The 18,155-nt window shown below is 46.3% G+C and overlaps 1 protein-coding gene across 5 annotated transcripts in view; it reads right to left on the reverse strand.

Moving 5' to 3' along the window:
* The window catches only part of LOC126529972 (uncharacterized), a 142,076-nt gene that overhangs the window by 110,957 nt on the left and 12,964 nt on the right, over positions 1-18,155 (reverse strand). The window lies entirely within an intron of this gene.

Below are 18,155 nucleotides of genomic sequence, written 5' to 3' on the forward strand. Positions count from 1 at the left end.
CTTCTAGGGACCTAATAAATAGCTGTGAGCGTAGCACTCACGTTGTGCGGTGTTGTGCTCTTTGTTTGTATCTGCGCTACAATGACTTCGTCACGTAGGGAGGAAGACAGGTGTGTGTGCTTCGGGAGCGACGACAGAGCTTGAGCTCTCGGTTCCTGACCCTCGGTGAACAGACCTCTCTGCACGTCGCCCTTGCTTAGTATTTAAACCGCGTTACATGTTACGTTGCAATAAATAAATAAACACGCTTTGCAAGATAAAAACGTGTTCGAAACGTGGCTTATACCGCGCGCCACACAGGGACTATTTCGAAGACGAGATAAATATCGCCATAGTACTGGCGCTTCTGGAGCTCCCTTACGTCCACACATGAGAGCATAAAACGTGAATTTAATAAAAGCGACATGTGTTGCCGCTATACTTGCTGACAACGTTCTGTGGTAGTCCAACTTGTACGTCACGAAGTACACATAATTACCAGTAATCAATTACGTTTTCTGGTAATATTGCAAGTAAACAATGACTCTGTTTGCTCGATAACGCTCACTGTAATACAATTAATTTTTTCAGTAATCATTTACGTCTAACTAGTTACGTTTTTGACGAAACATGCTATAACCAACGACGCAGCTTTGAGCACTTACAGTTGACGGGGACTACAGTGTCCAAAGCGATGAAAATATGCACGCGAGTAACCACCTTCCCGCCTCCAGCTACGCCTCGTTCCCCTGAACATTGCAGACTTGCAGATTTGCACATTTCTATTGCAAGTCTGACCTCAGAGTTTTTCTCTTACAATAAATTTCTGCCTTTCTTTCTCTCTCTCGTGGAAGTGTTATTAAATGACTTTTATGGCTGGTAAAAGCTGCTACTCAATTCTTCTTCGCTTAGTGCAGTCTATGACTTGTTCGACGTACACAGAAGTTCTTGGCTGTCAAACGCATGTTTCTATGTGTGTTCTGTTTCACATTAACGTAATTTTTCGGAATTGCCTGTGGCACATAAGACAAATCTGCTTCCATCATGTCCATCCTATGTTGGCCGAAAAATTCAAACGGCACTTCTATAGAGCAGAAAGCATTTCGGACGTTCATGCAAGGGAATCACTCAGGTGCGAGTTTGTCGCCTTTTCTCTTATCCTATCGGGAGCGCCTTCCCCAATCTTGTGAGCAATGAGTTCGTACGCTACAGCACAGCTGTTCCTTTAAACTGGCACAGTGAGCACGTTTCACAGCGTAAGCTGATATGGCCTCACACGAACAGCCGTTTCGGTTGGCTATGGTTTCCGCCACCACCACCTTTGCCGCCGGTGTCCGGTGTCCGTAGCTGCTATCGCCGGGAATGAGGAAATTAAAATACCCAGTTCCCGCCGATATCGAATGCGGGAGTCCGTTACTCTACCGCTGATCCCCGCCAGCGCTTTTTTTCTTCTTCAATACATTGGAGCAGAATCTTCAGCAGAAGAAGAAAAACGAAGGGCTACAGAAGTTTACCGCGAAGCACTCGGTCATTTTTTATGGAATCTGCTGCCTACGTTCGTAGCGCGTAAGCTGCACAAGAAACAGTGCCGGACTGGATACTTTTATTGGACGCTTGCACGTGCTTGAATGACTTTCGAATGCGTTTTAAGTCAACCTGAATTTCTGAGCCACGCCAGCGCTCGCTAGCATGCAGCGGGAAGATGCCCTATAGACCAGAACACGCTAGCCTCGCACCCAGGCTAATCGAACGCATACTCTCGCACCCGGATTGCCCGGTCGACCAGCGCCATTTTGTTCTGGGCTGCCAAAGCGTGTTCGCCGGCGACCAGCAGACATGGCTAGCGCTAGCTCTAGGACTCCGAAGTGCGGAAATGTGCCCGTTCACGCGAATCCAAAGTACAAGAAGTCATCTGGGCATCGTTGCGTCGTGTTTGGATGCCAAAATAACCAGCGGAAAAGGAGCAGGTTGCTTAGCGCTGTTTGCGAAGAGCACAATACACGTAGGGAATCGTGCCGGTGCGGTGTTTTCAGCCTGCACCGATTTCCATCCGCAACGAAGAATGACAAGCTGCGCCACCGGTGGATAGCTGCAGTGAATAGGAAGAACTACCAACCCAGTGAAAATGCACGAGTGAGTATTCGATCTGTGTATATTTTGGTGCCACGTTCAACTTTGCGCCCTACGAACGTAATATGTGTAACACGCAGGTTTGCTCCGAGCACTTTCTGGACAAGCCCACAGAGCAGAATCCCGCGCCGGTGCTTCGCCTTGGCTATAACAAGAAGGCAAGCCTTTTCGTGTTTTCATTCAGGCAGAGCTCCCGACGGTTAAGCGGAACAGTTGAGTTTGCGGTTAGCGATACTTGCAGCTGCTGCACGGCATGACCATTAAGCGTGAACGACAAGTTGTAAACGATAGTATGTTGCCCTGCTGGTGAGCGTTATAGCTAATGAAAGTAAAACGAAGTCTGCTCGTCACGTAGCATGCGTCGACAAAAACGTAAACAACGACTGCTCGTCGCCGAAGGCGTTCTTGCAGCGCGCCTGTCTTTACGAGCTGGTGTTGCAGGTGTCATTCGTAACGAAGTCATTTGAGCATCCTGAGCTCTAAACTGCGTGCGGGCTGTTAGTAGGGCAAAGCGCAAAATTTTTCCGTTCATAAGGCGAGGAAAATAAGGTGCTTAATTATTGTTGTATTTTGTAACAAAATTTTGCTCGTTCTCACCAGTTTCTTTTACTGTTTTCTAAGCGAGCGCTAACAATCCGATATGGCCTCGCACAAGCGAAACAGGTCTGATACCAGGTAGCTGCAGTTGGTGGTGCTAATTTTTTGGAATGTAGGTGCGGTTGTTGTCTTGTACCAAAGGCTTCCCTGATGATGCAGCTTTAAGTAGGGATGGTAATTTTATGTGCCCTGTCATGGTTTGTGCAACTGTACAAAACCTGCATCCGTCATGCTCGCCCTGTTATACGGGCTTTGACTGCACATGTAGTTGAACATTATAACTACTGTAGTTCCTCATTTTCCAATGAGTGCAGGTTTAGCATCACATGCTGCTTGTTCGAGTACTGTAGGCTTGTGTTCTTAATGTTGTACTCTTAAGGGGTTGCGCGATACAATTGGCCTGGTGCATTTTCTATTTCATTTTGAGAGGACTTTATGTCTTCGCAACAGTGATGGCATGGGAAAGAACTACAGCCCTTCTTACTATAACATATATATTGTTTTCAATGTGCAGGTGCTGAAGGGCAGGCGTCTGCTAATCAGGCAGTCAAACGACCTCGCCAGTTGGTTGCCAAACGCGGCCAACCCAGTAGTGACCATGACAAACAAGACCAAACTGAAAGTGCAGAGGACAATGTTCTGCGTGCTTTAATAAAATGTGGCACCAACACAGTGCTGTAAAATCCTTCACAGGTTACGTGCTTACGTGGTTACCCGATGTATTCGCTTCTGCAGTCTGCACATCACTCAGTGTGGCCATTGCGGACTTGCATGAGGTCTTGAAGTTTGATTGAATCGAGACAGCGAAAATGACAGGCTAGAAAAAAGGCGAAACACGCCTTCCGCCCAGCTAAAAAGCCCAAGTTTCGCTTTCGCGCCGGGTCGCATCTCCCGGCGTGGCAGCCCAGGCCTGCTACTTCGCGGCGCTTGGGATAGATGGCGCGACCGGCGCTCATCAATATGGCGGCGCGCTTTGAATTCACGGTGTTCTGGTGTATAAACGCGTACTAGCGCGCGGGGAGATACGCGACGGGACATGCGCGCCGCGTGGCGTCGATACGTGCACATATTGCGTTGCATTTTGCATATTATTACATCAGGTAGAACTCCATGTACCAGATGCACAGGTAGCGGTACAAGGTAGTTAGACAAGGGCCGAGGAAGAAAAGAAGTTATGGAGATGTATACAAGAATGCTAGAAAAAACATATATTGTATACCTGACTGAATCAAGCTGGCTCGGTTACTGCCACCGCCGCGTTTCAAAAGGGGATGCTATAAGTCATTATCATCACCATCATTAGCATCGTATATCATACCACTTGCCTTGCGATGTGAGATGCGTGCCACGTAGCGTCGATACGTGCATACTTTGCATTGCAGTTGCAAATTATTACGCCAGCTAGAACGCCATGTAGCAGATGCATAGGTTGCATACGAAAGAGAGAAGATTTCAGGAAGAAAAAGATTATGGAGATGTATAAATATTGCTGTAATGAAAAACATGTGTCGTATACCTGGCTAGGTGACTGTTTCTCACCGTCCCGTCTAAAAGAGAATGCTATTAAATAATAATCATCATCATTAGCACCTTATCATGCCATTTGACACGCGATGTGACATAGGCGCCGCGTAGCGTCGATGCGTACAAACTTTGCATTGCAGTTATGTTATATTCCACCAGATGTCCCGACATGTAGCAATTACATAAAGCCCCTTGATAATTTGAAAGTAGCGACACTCTCCTCCTCACGGCGCTTTCCTTCTCGATTCTCCTCGCCCACCGGCTGCGCAAGGCGCGCTTTTTCTCCTGGGCTCCTGCGGACGGGCCACAGGATTCTATGGAGGCGTGTTATTTTGGGCCAGTTGCGCGCCCCAGTGGGGTTGAAAATTTTGATAGTGCTATAGCAGCATCGATAATACTGGAGGCAACGTTTATGAGGAGGTTGGTTTTTTTCTTAAAGCCGTATGAACGGGGTATACCGATGTAAAGGGAGTTTTGAGGCGAGTTCTATACTCCAGACAATTTTCTGCCACATGATCAGATGCCGTACTTTGTGCGTCTGATCTAGTATTGCTTGTGACACACCCCTTTGTGTGTGGTTTATTAAGCGAAAGCCTTAGACCTGTTTCAGGGTCCCATTGTGAGCTACAGAAAATATCACGTGACCGAAGGAAGGCGGGAAGCGAATCAAAGCATGTGTAGACGCGTATAAGAGATTATTAATGATTAGCAAAGTAATGATCGATTAGTGATTGGATTAAGATGAATTCGGGTGTATTAAGGAGTATTAAGGTGGATTAAAGTCGGTGAAGGTCGATTAGCGTGAATGAAGGTGATTAAGGTGCATTGGGGAGGATTAAGCTGCATGAGGAAGTATAAGGGTTGACTAAGGAGGATTAAGGTGCATTAAGGAGCATTATGGTGGGCTAGGGTGAATTAAAGTGAATGAAGGAGGATTAGAGTGGACTAAGGTAGATGAATGTGGATTCGGGTGGATTAAGGTGAATTAGGGACGATTATAGTGGATTAGGCCGGATTAAAGTGAATGAGAAAGCATTAGGGTCGACTAAGGAGGATTAAAGCGCATTAAAAATGGTTAGAGTATATTAAGGTCGATGAAGTTGCATTAGGGTGCATTAAGGAGGACTTCCGTCGATTACCGTGGATTAAAGTGAATGAAGGCGGATTAAGGAGGATTAGGGTCAATGAAGTTGGATTCGGTGGATTAATGTGCATTAGGAGGTTTATGGTAGACTAATCGGTCTTCATACTGAATGAGCCCTAATCCACCTTAATACTCCCAATCCACCTTAATACAACCTAATCTACCTACATCGCCCTTAATGTACCTATGCCTACCCTACGCGCTCTTAATCCCCCTTTATCAACACTAATCCACCATAATTTCCCTTAGTCCTCCTTCATCCTTATTCTTATCCTTATTATTCCTTCATCCTTATTCATTCACCTTAATCCAACTTAATCCTGCTTAATAGTCCCAATCCACCTTAATACACAATAATCCACCTCTATCACACCTAATCCAGCTCCATGGTCCCTAATCCCCCTTAATCTACCATAATTCATCCTAATCGGGCTTAATCCTCCTTTATCAGCCCTAACCCCCTTAATCTCTATTAGTAGACCTTAATCTCCCTTCATCCACCTTAATACTCCCTAATCCTTGTTCATGCTCCCTAATCCACCCTAATCGGTCTTAATGCCCTTTCATCAGCCCTTCACCTTAGTCCACCATAATCCACCTTAATCCTCCTCCACCCACCTTAATTTTTATTCATGCATCCTAATCTTTCTTAGTGCACTCTAATCCATCTTAATATTCTTTAATACACTCTAACCAACCTTAATCCCCCCTAATCCACCTTATTTCAATCACTAATGATTCATTAATTAACTGGGGTAATCATTCTCTTATACAGGGGTGGACATGCTTTGGGTCACTTCTGGCCTTTCTTGGGTCACGTGATACTTCCAGTTTCCAACGCGACTTTGAAACATAGATATTGTTATGATTGGGGGCTCAATCCCATCGCTCGTAACCCGTTGTCAAGATTGGAGTCCGGCATGAATTAGACGGTAGCTGGCCGATGCGGTCGTCCAACTTATCTACGCTGAGGACGTTGATGAAGGGAAGGACTGCTTCTCTTCGAGAACGAGGAATATGGGTTCATTTACAGTATCTACATCAGTCTAGCATGACTGCTTGAGAAAGTACATCAGTTTAACAGGACTGCTTAAGAGAGTGTCCTGAGCAGCCACACAACAGTGGTTTTTTAAGCACTTCGTGTTCCCTAGATCCCTAGGTGAGGCAAAACATTCGACGCCATCGTAAACAAGCCGCCTCTCCGCGGGACGGTTTACACACGCACGTACGCACTTTCACTGCACTCGGAGCTGATCTTCGCAACGCGGCCGTCGTGTTGTCCATTGTCCTGCGTCCCCGTATCCAAGTGGTCACGCCCGACCACAGCCGGCGCCTCTAAATTCCAGAGCGGACCTTGCACAGTGGTCTCCGCCGCTGCCCATTGTCTGACGTCTTGGTCGGCGCGTGGGAAGGGGTCTCAGTAGACGTTCCCGCGAGCTCAGTAACAATAGTTGGTCCGCCGAGCGCGTTTAGTCACAATGGCGACGAGGCTAGAGCGTAGCGGTGGCGTTCCGAGACAAGGTTGCCGCTGCTGTCGCAACTGGCTGGCAAAACTTGCATCTCAGCGGGCCGTTCTTAACAAGATCTAAAGGCTTTAACCTTAAAACATAAAAAAACTCAATGTTGACTAGCTAACGCCCATCACGTACAATACCACAGGTATGCATGCCACTAATTTTTTCAGGGCGCAAAGCAGAATCTATAATGCTGCACTTCCGACTGAATAACAACAGTTGGCGACGTGCCAGGTGATGGAGCCGCCCCAGAATATTAAGCACACTGAGGACGACCGCATTTTTATGCAACGTACAAATTGCCGCAACAAAAACGCTAGTGAGCAGGCCGGAAGAATGAAAAAAATGCAGCATTACCGGATGCTTTGCTACGAGCTATAAGAAAGACGCCTCACCTCGCAAACAACGCTGTTCTTTGTCGGAACAAAGTTCTTTCGGCCAATGTTATGCAGCCACTGCTTCCTGCGCAAGCCGTCACGCTTTCCTTGCGGTATCATAAAAACGGCATAACCGTCTTCAGGCTTCTTGCTGCAGTTATATGCGCAACAGCCCGGCATAATGTTGGCACACAGAGCAGGAAACACAGCGTACAACGTTCGCTACGCCGAGCTAAAGCGCTGAGCCAACCATGCTAAGGAGGAAAATGGCGCGAACGAAAAAGAAAAACACAAGCAAAACTCAAGGTCCGCGCGTTTCCAAGGGCAACGGCAGGGAGACCAATCGTCGTGCAGAAAAACGGGGGCAAAACTGGTTGCTGCGGGGGGGGGGACGCACAACAGGCAAGGAGGAGGCGAGGAGGTCGCGCGGCGGCGACAGAGTTCAAAGAGTGTCGCTACTTTCAAATTATCAAGGGATTTTATAATTACATATATAGTCGCATACAACAAGTCTGCAGTGAAGCCCCGCCCACGCCCTTATAACCGTCAGCCACTGTTCCTCCGCGAGGCTGCAAATTGTTCGTACTTCAAACTTTCCCTGCTACGTAAAAAATGCGGTAACCACATAAATAAACTTATAAACGCATAATTTTGTACGTTTTCATTCGTCTATCGTAGTGGAACGGTGAAAGTCTAATTCTTTATTGACTGAAATAAAACGCATGCTTCGCTGCAAATATTTATTGTCAAGATTTAGTTCAGTTGACAGTGAAGTTTTACAAGTAAAACGGCCTCAGCAGTGAAATGAACTGCACCGCGAACTTTTGAAAAGTGAAATTCTCACAATGTGCATGTCTGTTGCACACCTCGTCGCTTCCGACGATGCAAACAATCAAGAGCAGCAGACGCTGCGGAGGTATCAATTACGACGTCATTTTGAAAAGGTTGCATGACGACGCTTTAGTTTGCTTCTGCGATTGACTGGCGCATTAACACAATCCCGTGTGGTCCGTGCGCCTTGGTTGCCAACTGCTGCTTTTCAAAGTTGTATCCTACTACAGTAGTTGCATGCTGCATGAAGCTGGACCTGATCAACTCAAGCAGGCTAGGTGACTATTTGTCGCCACTCCGTTTCGAAGGGGATGCCAATAAATAATAATAATCATCATCATCAATGAACCGTGCCACGGATCAAGGGATGTGACATATGCGGCACTGTAGTCTGTATACTTGTGTTTGCTCTTCGGTACACGCTATGGCGCTTCCTCGCAAGGTGCGAACCGCTGCTGAAGAAGCGAATCGTAGAGCTACGCACGCGGCTGCAACCAGGCAACATCGGGCTCGACAGACCGCTGTGCAGAGAGCAGGACAAGCCGCAGCTTGCCGTCGACGCCGGACGGGCAGTTCCTATCCTTCTGGTGAGAACGACGCGAATATACTTCGCCGCGAAGACATGTAGTGTGTGGTGCCGAAAATGGAGCTCCTGTGGAGCCGTTCCTCCGGCTTACGCTGCGACAGTGCTACGTGTGCCGCGCAGGCCTCTGACGTATCATTGCCGCTGCAAATGTCTACAATAAAGCGAGGGAACATTATCGCAGAAAAATTTGAAAAGCAATTCTTAGTGAAGATAAAGAACGTGTGAAAGGCTGCAGAGGACGCAAAGAAAAACTTGTTCAAACGTTAATAAAATAGGGAGGAAAGTAACGCTAAGTAATCGATAACTTTTAGGATTTGCTCAGTTACATTCGTGGGGCAGTAACTGCTAACCATAATCAATTACATCTTCGAAAGAAGTAATTATAATCGCTTACTTTTTCTGAAGCATGTACAAGTCAGGTGGTACAGAAGGAAAACTTACAGCGGCAAAAATTTTGCACATGTGTTAAATTCGCCAAATAGTACGGAAGAGGTTGACAGCCTTGAAATAAAAAGAAAACTGCGGAGGAAACATCAAAAAGAATGTTTTTTCTGACCTCCTTGGCGTGCTCAGTGTCAAGAAAGTCTTCGCAAGACATCCTCATCTGACCATGGAGATAGGAAAAATAAACATATAGGAGGGATCATTACATTACACAGTCAGCCTTCGCGAGCCTACTCTCCCTGCAGCCATCCCCTTGGTTTCTTCCTTTCTCAAGAAGTCGGCCCAACACGTGACCCTGTCCGGATGACTCGGCCCAGTATGCTTGGTTCCTGGCACGTTTTACACGACGCTTACCTGTCGGGGTGCTTTGCGAAACAGTCTGTGCTCGTTTTTCCTCAATATGTTCGCGCAGCTTCCGTCGTTTATTGCAACTTGCGCATTTATGATCTCAGTTGCAACGTTTGATTGCAGCAGATGCACGTTAGTGTCGCATCCATTCTCTTTCCGAAGAGCATGCGCGGAGTGTGGTCATCGAAGACGGTGTGTACTTCGCCGTAAACGACAGAAGTTGCACGAAAATATCGCGGGAAAATGTTTCACATAGGTGGGGGGGAAGGGAGGGGGGAGGCATAAACAAGTGCGTGTCGATTAAAACTTACCGGGAACTAAGCACGCTAGGCTGTGTCCACCGATTCTCCGGCGCGGCAGCCGAAGAGGCTAAAGGTTACCGCGACATGATCACGTATATTGAGCCGACTTTGCTACAGTCTTGTTGCGTTCTTCCTTTCCGAATTCGCGCATCGCAAGTTGAATCCTGGGAACAGCACGCAGTAGCTGACTTGGTTCGTGGTAAGTTTGAGTGTCGCTGGTTAGTGGAGTTGCCTTCGCTTTCACTAGCACAAAGTAATACACAGTGTGTCATTTTGGAGTGCGGTACATCTATTTCTTAAAGAACAGAGCACCAATGAAGACATGGACTAGACAGGCTTTCTATTACCGGTCGGTGTCTATGCTGTGCCTGTTAACATAGATTTATTGCCTTTAGTTCTTGGCTTCTACACCTGTAAACATGGTTACTGTTGCAAAAGCAGTACACCTCCGAAGCGCCGCACGAATGAAGTGCGTTGCAACTTCGAGAGCAGCGAAGCAGACAAGCAGACCACGAATGCAACGTAGCAAAGATGGATTACTATGGAAACGACTGCTTGTTATCACGTGCTTAGATGCTTTTTCCTTGATATATTTTTTTTCTTCTTTTACCGCGCGACGCTCCTTACTAGCTTTCTTTTTATTTTCTCCATGTTGACAGCGCTTTCTGTTTCCACTTCCCGCAGCAGATGCCTCAGCGTAGCTCGCTACTCGCGACAATTTCACATCGGTTTCCCAAACCCGAGCAGCGGGTCGAGCGCGTCGGCTTTTACACATGAGTCATCGTAGGTTCCGGAGAAGTCGCTGGGGCCCGCGTGTCTTCCAGAAAGTACTACACAATTCGCGTCGCGCATACATGCAATCAGATTACACAAAGTTTGGTGACAACAGACAGCCGATAGACCCATCGATAACGTTCGAGAAACTTCCGATACATACAGGCGCGTCCTTAACTGAGCGATAACATTTGTTAGACGGTGAAACACGGTCACCCGATAAAGTTGAACAAGTACACGTGTCAATATGTTTCAACGGGTGAAGGGCAGTATGGTCAACACCCAGTCACAAAATAACGAAATACATGCGAAACCCATCCACCTCGAAGCTTAAAATTATTTGCTACGCCATGTATCCACATAAAACACTCATCAGACAAGACCGCAGTACACCACATTACTATTTAAAAAGCGTTTCAACCTACCAATATTGCTTCCTGTAGTCCGCTAAGAGCTTGTGTTGGGAAGAGTGATCAAAAGCTGCACGCTACTTCGTCGCATTGCGCTCCGCCTTCATCGTCACGGAGGGACACGACACGTCGGACGCAGCAGTGTCAAGATCAAGCATGACGCGAAGTCTGTGGTCATGTCTTTCTATGCCAATAACTGCCGTGTGCTAGCTCCGCCAAAATTTGAAGTGAAGAGCATGCCACGAATGCACAAGCACGCAAAGAAATTTAAAAAAAAGGTACCTTGGACCAAATTGTCGCGCCCAATAGACCAGCACCATGCCGCACGACATACAAGCTGTACAGAGGCTGACTGGCTCAATTTTGTGTCAACTTTGTGCCTGTAGGGGCCACCAAGAACCAACTTTTATATCGTAAAATGGAGAAAGCGTTCAGTTGCTTTCTTAGCACGGCAAAATTACTTCAAAGTGAATCATTACTTTATTTAGTAGTATTATGCTTAAACACTTTTGAACTTTTTTTTACACATAGGTTTATTTTACGTCACTGTTTGTGATCACCTCACCCAGTCGCGTTTCAATCGCTCCACGCTACCTGGTGTCTCTAGCAATATCTTTTTGACACGCCTTTAGTTGCAAGTTTCGCGACCTATATAGGATCCATCTTGCGTCAGTTGCCCGCGTGTTTATTCCGTCAGCGACAAAAATAGAGCTATCTCCGTGGTTTCTTCGGGCATTCGCGTGAAGATTGCCTAGGTGCCTCTTCAATACCTTTAGCAGTTATCACAAAATGATGCAAGCGTTAGAGAATTCTGGAGCTACTATCGGGGTCACCGCGAACTTCGTCATTGTAAGCAATATCATCCTAATAAAAGTGCTTCCAAAGGTGCACCCATAGGCGACTCCAGGGTAATTGAACTCAAAGCCATCTTCATGGGTGTGGACATATGCTTCTTTCTTTTTTTTTTCTGAGAAACAACGCCACTCTAATACGGTGAAATAGAACGGTGCAAATAGACTAGCGCATACAGTTAAACGCCTGAACAACGAAACTACCTGTATAACGAATTAATTATTCTGAGTCGTTCTATTGTGAGTGGTGCAGTGCGCGATTTTACAACGAAGTTACTTGTGCAACGAATGATTTCGGAGGTACCACGCACTTCGTTATAAAGTCGTTCAACTGTGCATACATTGCTTAAAAGCATATCAACCGATTAGAAGTGGATATAATTTCAAGACTCGCTTCTCGGTTTATATTTAAGTACCGCCGTTGCTATTCGCCGACCGTGTTGTGTAAACTTTTGGATCTCCCCCTTCTGGAATCTAGAACAACCCATCAAATACTAAAGTATGTATGCTAAATTTACACACTCCGGTAAAAAGTGAGTACACGAATTATTCATAATTAGGACTAATCAGCATTCTAGTCCCCACCGTAGCATGTTTATACTCTCTCTGAACAGTGCGAAATGAGTGTTTCAAGAATAGTTTTTTGGTAAAGGTATTTCAGAATAGAACCTCCTGCCAGATGATGTGGTTAGCGCACTCGATATAGATATTTTAATGGATAGTATATCCAAATCGAAATCCTCTAACCCGCCTCCACAGTATCCACAATTTTCTTTCTGTAACGTTTGTGTGTAAGTGATTCTTTTGTTATTGTGTGATATTTTCCCTCCTGCACGAACGTTGAGTATATTGTAATAACTGTGCGCGTCCACCACTGCAACAGCCCAACATAGCGCTGACACTATCAATAAATTAATCAATGGACTAATTCAAAATTCATTATAAAGGGCCACAGAAGAAGACATTGGTGCCACATTCATAAGGAAAACTTCCTTATAGCTTTGAGCGATGCACACATATCTTATTCTCGTTGCTCTTACGTTTCACCTGTAAGTGGAAAATTCCCGCCAATATTTCCCACTTGTAACGTAAATGATACGGTGTTGCACATGAAATTGCAAAATATATGATAAGCTTCAGATATATGTAACTCCATTTCATATTTTAGGGATGTTATGTTGAACGCCGTTTCATTAACGTAAGTAGAAGATATCTGCGAAAATGTCCACTTATAGCTGTAACCTAAGTGGAACAATATGAAGTGTCAACGGTAGCTATAGTAGCAAAATAACCATAGAAACAAGCCCCTATACCAACGCACCATAAAATCAAGTCATTCGAAAAGCAAACAGTGCCATCAATGTTACTGGATGGTATTCGCAGAGGAGTTCGGTATGCTGAAGCTATTCCTAAGATAATGTTGCCAAAGGACACTTGCTAATGACAAACACTTACGAAATGAATGTTTTGAGAATTTCGCCCCTTTCATTCACTGTCACGTACACTGTCATGATTGATCTTCAAGGCGAAGCAACAACGCTACCGCGAATAGCTAATGATATATATATATATATATATATGTTTTACCTGTACGCGCCGCGTACAGGTAAAACAAAACAGTAAGCGGCGCGCTCGGCATGGGGGAAAGGGAGCGGAGCGGGTCGGCATAACAAAAAGAAAAGAAAAACGTTGGGGAGAGGAGGCGCCGCGCGGCTGCTGTTCCTGTTGACATGACAACGTAAACAATCGTGTGCGCCGCCATTTTGCTTCTGCATCGCCCTGCTGTTAGGACTGTAACTGAAGGGGACCTTGGCGCTAGCGTCGAAAGAGCGTCTGCTCGAAAACAGCCAATGGAAGCCATGCGGAAATTCAGCCCTGTGGGCCAGTCTCGTTGCAGCCGACCTTGTTTATTCATCGCACGCTTGAGAGCAGCGCAATAACAGTGCGCAAGCGCCCCGTCACGTGGTAGTCTTCATATTTCACGTGCTATTTTTGGAACGCGGAAAAAAGGACTACGTGAGATATACCGTCTTGGAAACAATTTATTGAGAGGTTTCTCAAGGTTCTCTACAACTTTGCGTGTCACACTTGGGGTCTGCAGATAAAGCTTTAAAATATTATTTAAACATAACTAATCCGTTAAGAGGAAAATAAAAAAACCTGAGTAACTCTAGGCCAGTGCCAACATTATGCATTCGGTTCAACTCACGTCCGGAGTACCTTTCATGTCGAAAACTTTGGCTCAAGTTATGTGGACCAACCTGTATATATATATATATATATATATATATATATATATATATATATATATATATATATATATATATATATATATATATTGTCACAAGCTGTAATGAACCACGCCTGCCGCGCAGACAACCAGATCAAAGAAAGAGAAGAACGACGTTAGCCAAGCTGCCGCGAGACCGAGTTCTATTGTTTTCGAAGCGGCTATTCTTCCAGTAAATATAAGCAAACGAGAGGTGTGCCTCAGGGATCGGTACTTTCACCAGTATTATTTAATATTTTACTGAGCAGAATCCCCGTTCACCCAGCTGTCAGTACATACGTTTATGCTGATGACATTGCCTTTTTTGGTATGGCTAGCGACATATACTCTCTTTACGAAATACTGCAGTCGTATCTAAGGGAACTGGAAAGCTGGCTGGATAGCTTACACTTAAACCTGAATGCTAATAAGTGTGCTATCCTTGTGTTTCCCGTTAAAGACCCAGTATACATATCGCTTAACTATCATCTCGAAGATATCCCACAAGTAGAGTCACTAAAATACCTTGGAGTTATTTACAACGGAATTCTTAACTGGCGGCCGCATATTGAATATATTGCAACAAAAGGAGCTCGTTCAATGGCATTTTGCGCAAGTTGAGCAACCGGAGAACAGGTATGCGAAGGAAATCCCTCTTGATGGTATATAAGATGTATGTTCGTCCGGTGTTAGAATTTGGATGCGTTTTATTCTCCGGTGATCCAGCATACAAGCTTCGGCCGCTAGTTTTGTTGGAACGAGAGGCGCTACGTCTGTGCTTAGGCCTCCCAAAATACGTTTCGAATGCCGTATTATACCTGGAGGCAAGAATCCCACCCATAATATGCCGATTTCGCCTTCTGACAGTTCAGACTTTCCTAAGGCTATATGAATCCCCATTAAACCGCCTTCAAATTATTTTCCTCTCTGATCCAGAATTATTTTTTCCTATTCATTGGCCCAGGTTTCATAGACCACAGATTATATTTGTGCAAACATTACTTGAACCACTAAATGTGCAAATTCGCGAGGTGCTTCATGATAATACGCATTCAAATTACCCAGAGATCAGGTTCGATGACATTTTCCCAAACCACGCGAAACTACTCCCTTACGGCATCTTAAACGCCATGTTGCAAGACCACCTAAGCAGCCTAGAAACAAACGTTATCATTGCAACAGATGCCTCACAGTGCGAGGAAAAAGCTGGCATTGGAATATTTTGCCCTGCACTCGACTGGTCTTTTTCTTTAAGGTTGCCTGATTTTGTGCCTATTTTTCTGGCCGAGTTGTTAGCAGTAATCCCAGCTTTACGTAAATTAGACCCAATTATTACAACGGCTGCCATTCTGACTGATTCCCTTTCAGTATGCTCTTGCCTTACCGCTACTAATGAGTCACCCATGCTAAAACTATTCCACTTACTAGTTCCAGCCCATGTGCAATGTGTTCATTTGATTTGGGTGCCAGGGCATAAAGGTTTGTTTTTTAATGAAACTGCTGATTCACTGGCAAATGCATCACTATCCGGCCCTGTTCTTCCTATTCTACCAGTGACAGCACAGATCACGGCGGCAAGATTTCGGATGCGATCAATAAGATTAGCCTTATCAAACCCACATTTGACTGCTTCTCCAGAGTATAAGCACCTGGCATTTCCCTGGCATAGCGAATCCTGTGACACAAAGATGCTTGAGGTCTGCCTCACCAAGTTACGCTGCCGCGTACCCTCGCTGAATTTCTATTTACACAGGTCGGGTTTGGTTCCCTCCCCCCTCTGCTCTTTTTGTAATGAGGAAGAGTCGATACACCACTTTCTTCTATCTTGTCGCCGCTTTACTGCGGTTAGAAAAAGATGGTTGGAAATACCTTTTCGAAGAATTGGCCTGGACTTGACAGAACCTTCAATTCTTTCGTTCGGAGCGTCCACTTTGGGATTCAGCCACAGGGATGCTTGCTTCGCTGTCCGAACATTTCTTACGGAATCTAAACGAATGCCCTGCTAAATTCCTTTCTTTTTGTTTTTACTTTTAAATTAATTATTACTCATTCAATATGACCTTCCTGATTTTATTTAGCAGGTAATTAAGCGCTATTCAATGCTATTTCAATAGCTATTAGGAAATTTATGCTACATAATAATTTTGAATAATCCACCCATTTCTTGGCCAATCCCCCAACGTGGGTAGGAGCCACACGCATCGCAGGCTACAACAACAACAACAACAACAACCGCTCTTCAACAACCGCCCCTGTCGACCAGATTCATCTGGTTCTGCATTAAACACCTCGTGTGTAACATTTGGTGGAGCTGTGCGGGGTAACTCCCACGACCTACAACGGAGCCACCAGCACAAGAGCTACGCCGAAGCCGTCGCCTCGCCGGACTTTCGCCGTCGCGCTCAATCATGGCCACAGAGCAAAATACCCTCACCAGCAGTGCCTCGGCGAGCCCAGTCCCTATCCAGCACTACCGAGAGCCACGCACGTTGTCGGCGAAGGCAGAGGAAGATGTGGATGAGTGGCTAACCCATTACGAAAGGGTAAGCCAATACAATAACTGGAACGCTGCCAGTCAGCTTAGGAACGTTGTTTTCTTCTTGGCCGGTACGGCATTGGTATGGTATGACAACCACGCGGACATGCTAACTACATGGACACGCTTCGTTGAGGAGATCAAAAAGTGTTTCGGCAACTCGGACGCAAAGAGGAAACGTGCGGAACTCACATTAGCCCAGAGAGCTCAGGTACCCGGCGAGACTTGCACTACCTTTATCGAAGAAATTTTGAAGCTGTGCCGAACCGTCAACCCTCAAATGACAGAGGAAGATAAAGTGGGGCACGTGGTAAAAGGAATAGCGGAAGACGTGTACAACTTCCTCATTGGTAAAGAGAACTTGCACACTGTATCAGAACTGATACGGCACTGCCGTACGTTCGAGGCGCTGAAGACTCGCCGAATTACACCAAAGTTTGGCCAATGTAAGGACTGTAGCAAGTGTTGACACGAGTCCTCCGCTCCCAGACCTTTCATCCACCATCCGCCAGATAGTCCTCGAGGAGCTCCAGCGGCATGACGAACAGGCACGTTATGCGGCGCCACGTTTCAACTCCTCCGTTTTCCGAGACACTCTTTGGGAACCCCCTTCGGCCACTTGGAACCACTCGGTGAACGTCGCGGATGTTAACGGCTCCAGAGACGAACCGCATTACATTACGACCGAACCACCACGCAATGATTCGCCCCCTCAACGTTTTGATCCCCGCCCACGCAACTTTCGTCCAGGAAGACTCGCCGCTACCTACGACTTTCAAGGGGAAGAGCCTCGTTACCCTCAACCGATGTCTTCGGCAGAATACTTCAATCCGCATTCTGAAGTTCGCCCTTCGCCAGTGTGTTACTGCTGCGGCATGCCTGGCCATATAGCTAGGTACTGTAGCCGACGCCGAACATCAAACTATGGATCGTCAGCGCCGACTATGCGGTCTAGCGGTCGTACACTGCGCACTCAGTGGCCAGAAGACTCCACTTCAGGAAGCCACTTTCGAGAGGACCGATGCACCGCCCAGGAGACCTACTTTGGAGAAGAAAGAACCCGGAACCGCTACCGCTCCCCTGCCTCCGACCGTACTCTGACGCCACCACCAGCCTTCCGAGCCTCCCGATCACCATCCCCTCGGCCGCGATTCACGTCACCATCGCCTCGGCGCCATTGCGTGTCGCCCCCGCCGGGAAACTAGCCAGCGGGGCCGATGGAGGTGAGGTCGCCGAAAAATGTGTGCTGCCGACTCAACTGCCTCCAACTATTTTCATGCTAAAGAATAAGGTTCATGTACTGATTGATGGGGTCTCTACAATGGCTTTAGTCGACACGGGAGCAACTGTCTCGGTCATGAGTGTGGGGTTTAAAGGCCTTCTGGGACGCAAGGTTATGTTTCGTTGGGACCAGTGCACAAGCTTCCATGGAGTCAGTGGTGAAGCATTATACCCGATTGGTGTGTGTAACGTGGATGTGTCTTTGGGTGGGAAAGTTTTTAATGCAGAGTTTACTGTTCTTCCTCGCTCCTCGCATGA

This window comes from Dermacentor andersoni, chromosome 5, assembly GCF_023375885.2.
Source record: "Dermacentor andersoni chromosome 5, qqDerAnde1_hic_scaffold, whole genome shotgun sequence".
NCBI classification, from domain to species: domain Eukaryota; kingdom Metazoa; phylum Arthropoda; class Arachnida; order Ixodida; family Ixodidae; genus Dermacentor; species Dermacentor andersoni.